Below are 11687 nucleotides of genomic sequence, written 5' to 3' on the forward strand. Positions count from 1 at the left end.
TGTGGTATGCCAAACTCATCATCCATAGACTCATCCTTAGAACTCTCACCCATAGGCTTTTCCCCTTGTGCAATATTTTCTCTCTTTTGTGCACTCCTTGACCTGCCACTCCATGGACTATAACTACCATCCACTACTTTTTTCATGGTCTTGAGGTCTAGACATATCCTAAATATGTTGATTTATTTTACCTTTATTTGCTACAATTTTCTTTACATACCCATCATCATCATTTCTCTCATAGACATCCATGTCAACTACAACTTTTGGTAAATACCAAGACTCATCCTCACTAAATATCACATCTCTACTTATGTGAGCCTGTTTAGTGGAAGGATCATAACACTTGTAGCCCTTCTTCTTATCTAGATACCCAAGAAAAATCCATTTAACAAATTTTTGTTCCATCTTCTTCCTCAAATAGTCAAGAACATGTACATGACATATGCAACCAAACACCCTAAAGTATGAAATTGTAGGTGTCCTGCCATACATCTTCTCATATGGAGACATAGGTAGCATGTACTGCCTCAACCCAATAGATCAAGGACATGTTCATTTGATTGCCCTTGCTACTTCTATAATGATCCTATTCTTTCTTTTTGCCACACCATTCTATTGTGGTGTATATCTACAAAGTAACATGTCTTCTGATCCCATCATCTCTAAAATAGTAAGAGAACTCATTTGACATATATTCTCCACCGTTATCTAATCTCAAGAATTTTATGTAAACCCTAAACCCTAAACCCTAAACTCCAAAAACTTTTCAAATGCTTCACTTTTATGTTGCAAAAAATACACCCATGTCATCCTGCTAAAATCATCAATGAAAGTGATATAGAACCTACATTTTCCACTTAAAGAGAAATTTTGACATGGACCCCAAATATTGAAATATATCATTTCCAAAGGATAGCTGCTCACTCCCCCTCTTTAAAAATGGAAGCTTAGAATACTTGCTAGATTGACAAGCCTCATATACATGATCACAAATTATATATCCAAATTGGAGAAGTCCACGAACCACATGTCTAGACTACATTGTTTAAGTCTTTGCAAATTCACAAATCCTTCTATGCCATAGTTCTACATCTTTATTTTGTCCATGCCCTGTCTCAACATACATAGAGCTTTGAATTATGGGAGTTCCTGCATCCAAAGAAGATAACTTGCTTTCTTTTGATCACGAGCAATAAGTTTGCTAAGCCTTCCATTCTTGAACTCCTCAATGAAACATCCATACCTATTAAACCTCACTTGAAATCCTTAATCAACCATTTGACCAACTAATGCCAAATTTTTAATGATAGTGGATACATATAAGACATCCCCAAGCTTATTTTTAGTCCCATCTTTAGTCACCTATGACACACTCTCAACATGAGTTATTTTATGCAATGGGTCATGTCCTGTAGTAGCCACATACTCTTCAATTTGCATTTGTTACTTTCTATCAAACCATTTGGCATGGTTAGTCATATGGTTTGTAGCACCTAAATCCAAAAATGAATCATCCTCTGTAGGAGGGTGCATCATACTATCAAGTACATGGTCCATAGCAAAGAGATGACCTTTGGGTGACAAACCACCTCTAGAACCAGAGCTTGGAATACCTATTTTACCCACTTGCATGAAGACATGGAGCTACCTACATCAAAGAACAACCAATGACCTTATTTAAAGACTCTGAACACATTCATGTTGCCTCAAAGATGATGATATCTTTGCTTGAGGGGGATATAAAGACTAATGCAAGCAAAGTCAATAAAGAGGAAGACCACGAAGAAGAGGACCAAAAGATGAAAGCTACAAGCAAAGTGGAGAAGAAGAAGAACAAGATCAACCATGAGGACCCTAAAGTTGCAAAAGAAAAGTGAAGGACAAGTACAAGATCAAAAAGAGAAAAATGCTAAAAACCACAAGGGCCTGTCAGTCCTTGACCCAAATTTTTACTAGACTTTTTTATTGTATTGCCTACCCCTAATGCTTTTGACATAATCTTGTAAACTCCTCATGTAACCTTGTACTACAGCCTATGTACACTTTGTGAGGCCTCTGTTATAGCCTTTGGATGTCCACCATTCTTTGGTACCCTCACTTAGCCTTTTCTGCGACACCCTCTAGTGTTACCATGTTTGTGGTGTGCCCACACTTTGCACGTGGTTGCTCACTAAATCCTCTACACACTTTGTACTTCTCTGGTTGTGATTGAGGAGGGGTCTTGAGATATTAGCAATCACACCTAGCTTAACCTCTTTGTATGGAGCAATGTGGGCTCAAGATGCAGAATCCCATATGCACACTGGTGGAAAGTGCAGCCTAGTCTATTCCTATAAAGCATTGTACTTGCTCTCATTTTGAACACAATGTCATAGTACTTTTGTAGTTCTAGCAAAGTGTATGTGCCATTGTCAACACACAAGAGTGTGTTTATGAGTCTGAGTTTCCATCTTGGAACCTAATTCACTTGTGTGACATTTGGTCTTGATGTCTGTTACCTCAAGAGCTCATTCTTCCTCTTTCAACCTCCATAGCATGCTCTAGATCCAACATTTTTACACATCTCTTCTCGGAGCATACATCATTTGTTTATTTCTCAACATCCCCCCTCAAATGATGAGTTCCTACACTTGCTCGCTTTTGCCTCCCCTTCATGATGACATGGTCCGGGAGACTAGCTCATAGGTAGCCTAGTCAAGTTAAAGCTTGAAACTTTACATCTTTGGCAGGAGTTTTTACAAAGAAAATACACTAAGGAAAAAACATATGAAAGATACAATGAAAATTCCTTTAGAATAGTCTGTCAAAGTTATTGATGGTAACGGAAGCATCATCATCATCATCATCATCTTCTTCTTCTTCTTCTTTCATGAATTGGTTCTGATGGTTATCATTTTGCATCTACTATGCTCTTTTCTTGTGAAAACATTCACTAGCTATATGGCCAGTCTTACCACAATAATGACATGTCATCTGATTTTTGTTGTTGGTGTTGCATCCTCGATCTCTTCCTTTGGGTCCAGCAACTCCTTTGGTGTATAAGAGATTTTCCCTAGATGATGGGATACCATATTTTGCATTCTTATTCTTCTATTTGTTCTCTTCATCAAGAAGAGAGTGCCCAATATATTTAAGTGAGAGACTTGGAACATTACTTAGGTGGACATAAGGTTCTCATATGGATCCTTATTTATACTTGTAAGTAGTACGGCTATTGCTTCATCTTCATCAATATTTTTCTTAAGAGTTGCAAGCTAGGTTTTGAGGCTCTTGAACTTGTTAATGTGTATGGTCATGGAAGCATTGTCTTTTATATCCAGTTTGTAAAATTGCCTGAGTAATTTTACCTTTGAATTCTTTACTTGGGTACCAAACAACTTTTCAAGTTCTTTCCAAGCAGTTCTAGCATCTCTAATGCCAGAGAAATGATGTGGCACACATCACTTAGTCCCCAAGAAATGATGCTTAGAGCCTTGTTGTTCATCTTTTTCCACTCCTTTGTCTTGAGCTATTCTTCTTCAACGAATCCGTCTTCATCATCTTCCTTCTTTGTATCATCTTCAAACAAGTGCCATAAGTCCTTTGCATAAGGTGGTACATGGTCTTCTCCTTCCAGGCATAAAAACATTGACCATTGAATTTAGCTATTTTCTTAAGCTCTGCCATGTTGATTATCAACCAGCAAAGGGGTTGTTCCTCAATGTGTAAAGAGACACAATTAATAGTAGTGTTAAGCAACACTAGCTAGTATCAAGAGATATGATGTAGTGGAAGTTTGATGTTGAACTTTGATAGTTGATGCTTGAACTTCCAAATCTTCTTCTTCAAGATTGCCCTTGCTGGAAATTGAGTAAATCTGAGTGGTAATAGCCTTAGTGAACTGCAAACATTGAAAGAGTGAGATGAGAAATGAGCTTGTAGTTGGGTGGCTATGGTGGAATTAGGGTTACACAGGCAGGTGACTGCTTTTCACTTGGAGCATCTTATAGGCACATTCATATGACAAACCATCTGATGAGGAAGAAACTTATAAACCAAGCTTCCAATGCCCTATGGTCTTGGTAAGGATTGTGTCATGTGCAAGGAGTACGAACATATGGACAACCAATAGGCACATTTCAGGACAGCGTGATGAATTTCATTAATGATGAAGCCAAGGAGAAGCAACGTTCCACTGTAATGTGCCAGGCATGAGCGCATGGAATTTAGGAATGTTCCTACAAAAGAGAGCTTGGAGAGATATGGCTTGTATGTGGAGATCCAACTCCTCCAAGTCAAGTAGGTGCTGCTATCCACAAAATAGTTATGGTAGCAACTTTGAAAAAAGGCAATGTTGAGGCTATAGTTGCCCAATGTCAATGATTGAGGTGCAAGGAAGGAGCTCTGGAAGTAGGGAAACACTTCTCTAGAAGGAAGTTCAAAGAATTTTGGCATGTGGAGAGAGACATGAAAGCTTAAAGCTGAGAGGGTGCTGCTAGCTATGGCTACCATGGAAGCTTTATTGAAGGTAGAAATGCAAATGAAGTTGGAGATGAGATCCAACACACAAGCTGAGCTGAGGAGATGTGGGGATGAGCTAAGACATGCCTAACTGGCTCTAATACCATGTTAAAGAGAGCAGATCTAGAGCATGGTAGGAGCTATGGAGGATGGAAGATGATGACATAGCCAGAGAGGGACCAGCTATTACACAAGTGAATCAGGTTCCAAGATAGATTAGCTTGGACTCATGAAGACAATCTTGTGTAATGAATTAACACTAACAAGATACTAAGTGAAAGTACAAAGCATCATAATATTGTATTCATGCCATAGTCAAGTACAATGCTTTATAGAAGTTGGGTTGTTCCACTCTCCTCACTATGCATATGGGATTCACGACATCTCTTCCTGGAGCATACACTATTTTTTTATTTCTCAACACTATCTTTGGTAAGGTAGCTAACCTAGTAGGAGTGTTTAGTTTGATTCTCCATCATGATAAACTTCCCTAGTGAGTGAGGGGTTGGGCTTTGAGTGTGGCCTATGGGTTGTGATTTATTCCAAGTCCAATCATGTGGTAAAAGAAATGCTAGAAGATAATTGTTGTCTTGTGAGGGCTTGGTAGGTTCCTTGGTTCTGGAGGCTAATGCCTTGTCTTCCTTGGATGAGACCTAGCCATGGGATTGTAAGAAACAAAAAACAAAAGAGAATGAAAAATGATAAATCATGGGTGTTGCCTTGTGAAGTTTTGGTAGGTTCTTGGGTTCAAGCACCTAAGACTGATGCCTTGATCTCCTAGGGGCATTACAGTGCAAAATGACCAATGTGTCATTCCCACTAAAGAAATGGAAAGAAAAGAAAATGTACATGCTATTCGATGAATGAACACATTTCTAAAAGGAAAAATGGACTTAATGTCTTATCCTTGTCATCAATGGTTTAGCTTGGGCCTCTTGCTTGTGTTGGTGAGCCTTATGTGGGGTTGGGTTCTTCCCTAAGTGGCTCTCTAGCAAGGGTGAATTGTCATTTAGGTCAGCTTGTAAGTGTTGGATGGTAGGGCCAATTATTGAGTATCATTTCATTGGGGAGACCCACATCTCTTAGTCTTTGGTTTGTCCATAGGATCCATGACTGTGGAGTTGAACATTTATTATTTTCTATATTATGTTGTTTTATTTTTTTACTTGTTAGTTGTGCTTTCATGTGTTGTATTTTCTTGGAAAGATTTGTTCATGGATTCAACGGGCTAGGTCACCCTATCTTGTGGTCTCCAATGAGAGGTGGATTTAAAAGTGTGCTTTTTGGAAATTTGGACAACTTTAGGCAAATCCACAAGGCATTTGTGAGCAAAAATGAAGATTTTAGGCTCCAAAGCAGTCAGTGGTACAAAGTGTTCAAGGCGCAAGAGACAAAGCATTTTAAAGTTAGAGATACAACAAAGCATGAAGTTGAGTCTACAAATAATGAAGAAGCATCTAGCCATCACTTAGGCATTAAATTTTCATGTTTGGGATAGAATTTGCGGCCATGAGATATTAATTTGTGAGGGAATGCGGTTCAAGTAGCCTAAGAGGTTAGAAATTGGCCATGATTTTGAGGGATATAGACCAAATTTGATGAGACATAGGCCAAGGCTGAAGGGATGCTTTAATTTAGGTGATTCACGATGCAATAATCATGTGAAGGAAGAGAAGCATACAAGAAGAGAGGGCACCATCATTTTTTGGCTTTGGATTTGATCATCTTGCTTCGTCATCTCTCGCATGTGATGGATGAAATGAATCCTCCTCGTTGTCTTCTACATGCTCATGTAAATTTCATGGACTGATTTAAAGAAATAGAAATGCTAATTTTCTAGTATTTCTCTTTCCACCCTCAAAATAGTCTTTCTCTCTCCTGCCTTTTCTCTTGCAAATTGGCTATCCTTATGAGACAAGGGGGATGGATGAGAGAGAGAGAGAGAGAGGTAAAATTTATATAAAGAAAATGGTTTGATGCATATTTCTAATATTTATGAAGGGCTCCTCAAGCACATTAGTGGCTATGGTAAGCATTAGGGGCCCTGGAGACCACTCAACATCTCATTCCTGTCACAACATATAGGCGATTAATGTAAGTGGCCTAGTTTTTGTAGCAAATAAAATCCAATTGAAAATTTATTTTTAAAGCATATAAAAGAAGATATGAAGATAATTATCTATACTTAACGTTGGTTGTTTTGAGTTTTTATGTCAAAATAAATAAAAAGAAAAATAATAATAAATGGAGAAACAGTAAGAATGGTCTAATAAACCTCAAAATGCAAAATAGTCACATTTTTCTTTTTAGAGTTTCAGATAATTAAGGTGTTTAAGTAGAAAAAATGTATATTGGTAGCACACGAGGTTGGGCCCTATTGCCATGTGTAGTAATCTAAATGAAAGAACATGTTAAATTTTGATGAAGAATATTGAGAATATTATTATAATGAAAGAAGATGAGAGGAGAGAGAAGAAGAGCTGAGGAGAGAGAAAGAGAGCAAGAAGAAGAAGGAAGAAGACTAGAAGAAGAGAGAGAATGAGAGAAAAGAGGAGAGAAGGAAGGAGGAAGCCATGGAAGCTGGAGATGAAGGTGAAGAATATGATCTTGATAATAACTGGTTGCCCTAATCTGGGGCTCTTATACCTTAAATACCCCGGTTAGTGTAACGGGGTGTCTAAACCCTAGTCAATGTGTATCCTGCTTGTTACAATCCATCCCCACTCGAAAGGTTTTTGCCCTAAAAAACAAGGAGAAATAGAGGGGAGGGATGGGTGGGCTAAGGCAGGGTTGCAGAGTACTACTCAAAGCCCTTTGACAATGAAAATTAGGTGTGGAAAGACTAGGGATAGCATGCAGTCCGGGACCCGGTCTGCTGAAGTAAACAGGTCATAACTTTTGATAGGCTGCTCCAAATAGGGCGTACCACATGTCAAACGGAACTTATGAAGAGTAATTTTAGCCTATGTAGAATGTACATGCATGTGATTTGAGTAAGTACAAAACTATTCCAAAACAGTGTGCAGTTGCAGGCAGAAGGTGGTCCATTTGGGGCATGACCGTCTAGTCCTCCAGCCGTTGGGCCACACGGAGGTAGGAAATTCATTGAGGATGGCTCCTGGGCACCAAGAGGCTTCTTCCAAGGCTAGGCCTTGCCATTTGATGAGATATTCTTTGATGGATCGGGATTGTAAGTGCTAATCTTGCAGCCCAATGATTGTTTCAGGGACATATTGAGTAATACCCTTTTCATCTATAGGGGAAAGTTCTTCCACATAGTCCATTGAGGAGCCTACAAAGGGTTTCAATTGGCTGACATGAAGCACATTGTAGATTTTTGTGGTAGCGGGAAGTTCTTAGCAGTAGGCTAAGTCACCAACTCTCTTCAGGATCCAGTATGGGCCATAGAAGTGGTGGGCTAGCTTGTTACGGTTGCCCTCTTTGAGAGTTGAGTAGTGGGACTTAGGCACTTTCAAAAGGAGCAATCTCCCTTTGATGAAGGAAATATGGTATGGTAGTCTATACTATGCCAAACTCCCTTCTGCCACAAAGTGAATGAGGTAAGGGCACCACCTAGTCATGGAAGAGCAGACTAGGACGCTATGCAAGAGGGAGAGGAGCTTGTGAGGGAGAAGAGAGGAAAACTAAGAGGGAGAGAGAGAGAGAGAGAGAGAGAGAGAACTACAAAAAATATATGAATCAATAAAAATTAAGAGGGCATAAGAGATGGAGAACCCTCAAGACATAACCAATATACACAATATGGACACCAATAGCATGGGCTTATTACACTGTAGAGTATGCATAAGCTATAGTAAGGGAATGAACTGCATGAGCTCATGAGAGAGAATGGGGAAGGCTCAATAGGGCTAAAGAAGGCCTCTTGGCTCTCTCTTGAAAATTACAAAGGAGAAGGCCTCTTTATATAGGCCTTGAGGGTGTTTAGGGAGGAGGTTAATATAGAATAGAAATTAACACCACCAAAGCTGCATTAAGGCGGTTCCACTAATGTGGAAGCTCCATCTAGATGTTTTGTAGACCAATTTTGTACTTAATCAAGTTTCATCATAGGTGAGTTGTCTCCATTCTCCCCCCCATAGCTTGAGTCTAAGAGATCTCTTATAAAAAAATATAGAGAATCTTCATAAAATAAGATCATATCTAGCAATAATGGAGAGAGAATAGTGAGAATTCATACATTACTACTACAATTAAGGATGATTTGAGGGTGATTTAGGAGGGGAATTCTAATGGTTTATTAGCTTGAGAGAGAGGAGAAGAGAGGGGAAAGAGTTGGGAGTCTAATGAATGATGTTTTATAGAAGTGTTAAGTGTGGGGAAGAAAGTGTGGGTGTGTATAAAATTGGGAGGTGGTCTCCACCGTAGTTGGAAAAAGTTGGTATCTACCATTTTGGCCATATCTCCCAACTCGTAGCTCTAAAAAATTATAAAAAAATACCCGCCAAAACTTCTGCTCATGCGCTACAACTTTTATGTCTAAAAGTTTTTTTGGATCGGAGAGGAAGTATTTTTAAAAAATCTTACAAAATCATGTGCCTGATTTTTCTTCCACTAATGCTTCCAAGAAGGGTCCCATTTGTTTGAATTATCATAAGGCTCCAAAGTCATGACATTATGAGCCTCACATGCCCTTTGGATGGCTCCAAATCCATTTCATATCTTTTCTTTTCACATTACACATTTTCCCTTCACCTTCCTCCATTGATCTTTACTCTTCACTCCCCCTTAGTAAACCGGTCCATGAAATATTTATATCCAGTGATTTCTTGGATTTCCCAAGAGGTTGTTCCCAGCCTCTTCTTTATTTCAAACCTCCAAATGTACAAAAAATCAACAAAGTGTTAGAAAAATATTTTTTTGTGATTTTCTCGGATCATATAGCCCCCTTCAACCTGGCTAGAGGTATTTATGCCTCTAGACACTCTTTGGTATTTTGAGCTGACCCCACCCTGATGTGATAGGGTTTTAAGCGCCATCCATTTACCCTGGTCTTGTGCATTTTTTCCTCAATGTCTTGAAGTTTTTAGGAGCCATTGTTGAATTTTTTTGTGACCCAAAATGGTCCCTCCCATCGGTAGAGAAACTTGCCATCATTTCTTTTATCAAAGTGATTGTCATATTGAAGCACTAAAGATTCCTCCTTGATGTTTTTATCTGTTAGCTTCTTGTTGAACTTTTCTCTATGCTTCTCAGCTTCATGGGAGTAGTGGTTGATGGATTCTTCACGATCCAATTGTAGCCTCTATAGGTCCAATAATCTTTGATGTAACTTCTCCTTTTGAGAGTCTATTATGCCACCTAATACCTAAAGGCTAGCTAATTTCACCTCAATAGGCAAAAGAGCCTCTTGTCCATAAACCAGATGAAAATGTGTGAACCCTAACATGGTTTTGAAGGAGGTTCTGTAAGCCCATAGAGCTCCACTAAGGTGCTTGTCCCGATCCCAAGGCCTTGAATGTACTTGTTTGTTGATAATCCATTGCATTGAGGGTAGTAAGGGGTAGAGTATCGTCATTGAATATTTAGCTTTTGCATGAGTTCACCCACCACATTAGCTCTAAACCTTGGTCCTCTATCTGATAGTATTTCAAGAGGGGTACCAAACCTACAACAAATGTGGTCAAAGATGAATTTACTCACTTCCTTAGTAGTTATTCTTCTAGTTGGCATAACCTCGGCCCATCTAGTCATGTAATCTACCCCCATGATAATATACTCTTTTCATGATGGAGTGCGTGGTGGTAGAGGCCCTATGGCATCAATTCCCCACTTCTCAAAGGGTCCATAGACCTTGATTGGGGTTTGGGGTTTTGCTATGAGCCGTTGTGGTGGTCCTGATTTCTGACATTCTTCACATGTCTGACACCAATATTTGACATCTCGGTGTAGACTCGGCCAAGTAAAGCTGGCTTGTAGAACATTTCTACTTGTGATGTCATGTGCAAAGTGGCCTCCACACACATCATCATGGCAAGCTTTTAAGATTTATGCAATTTTCCACTTTGAATGCACTTTCGTAAGTACACCATCCTTACCAAGACAATACAAACTATCATTTACCATGCAATATCTTGTAGCCTTCCGAGCTAGCAACTGTCTTTCTCCCTTAGTCAGGTGTTTGGGAGCTTCTCCTTGCTCTAAGAGGTGTAGAATATCTTCTAAGTCTTCCTTGCCTTGCTGAAATGGGAGTTTGATAGCCACTGCTCCCACCATTGACTCATTCATCTTTGATGATGCTAGATGGTCGGCATCCTTGTTCTGGTCTCTGGGCATATGATGTACTTGTGCCTCCCTAAATCTTCTCATAAGAGATTTGGCCTCTCTCATTTTACTAGAGAGGTTTGTATTTTTGCATGCCCATGTACCTTGCATCTACCTTAGCCATAGCATGGAGTCTCCAAAAGCATTCAACCTCTCGATTGAATTACTAAGACACCAATAAAGACCATGAATTAAAGCTTGATATTCTGCCTCATTGTTAGAGTGGACTGTTAGAAATCAAGCTCACCGTCAGTGTGTCTTCATCTATGACCGACATCTATGACAGCTAGTGTGTACAGCTGTCTACATGTGACTACATTAAATAAGTCGGGTTAGTAGTCAGTCAGTGACCTGACTAGAGTTAGTCAGTCTAGTCTACATTTACACTAGGTCACTTTATCTTGTAGTGGGTGTGTGCTTTTCAGTTGAGTGTATGGAAATGAAGGAATGAGCTTGAGAGCCTGAAGGCTCATGGATATGGACTCTTTCCCTTTCTCTCTCTCTACTCTTTGAACATGGTATCAGAGCTTCATCCATGAGGCTGTGGGAGAATGGGCATGACAACTTACAGTGCAAAGGAGATGGAAGTAAGGAATGAGGAAGAAGCTGGACACTTGCAAATGAAGCCATAGTCAAAGGAAGGAATTAGCGTGGACTGCCTTCTGAAAATCATGGAATGCCTCCTAAAAATCAGCAACCTGTGTCTGAAAATCGTGGACTGCCTCCTGAAAAACAGCAACCTGTATCTGAAAATCTGCGCCTGCTGATCTGAATGGACAGCAACTTGTATCTGAAAATCTGCGCCTGCTGATCTGAGTGGACAACAACCTGTGCCTGAAAATCTACGCCCCCTGGTCTGAAAATCTGTGCCTGCTGATCTGAGTGGACAGCAACCTGTCAAT

This window comes from Lygodium microphyllum, chromosome 19, assembly GCF_053477565.2.
Source record: "Lygodium microphyllum isolate KBCC chromosome 19, Lygodium_microphyllum_v1.1.10, whole genome shotgun sequence".
In the NCBI taxonomy this organism is placed as follows: domain Eukaryota; kingdom Viridiplantae; phylum Streptophyta; class Polypodiopsida; order Schizaeales; family Lygodiaceae; genus Lygodium; species Lygodium microphyllum.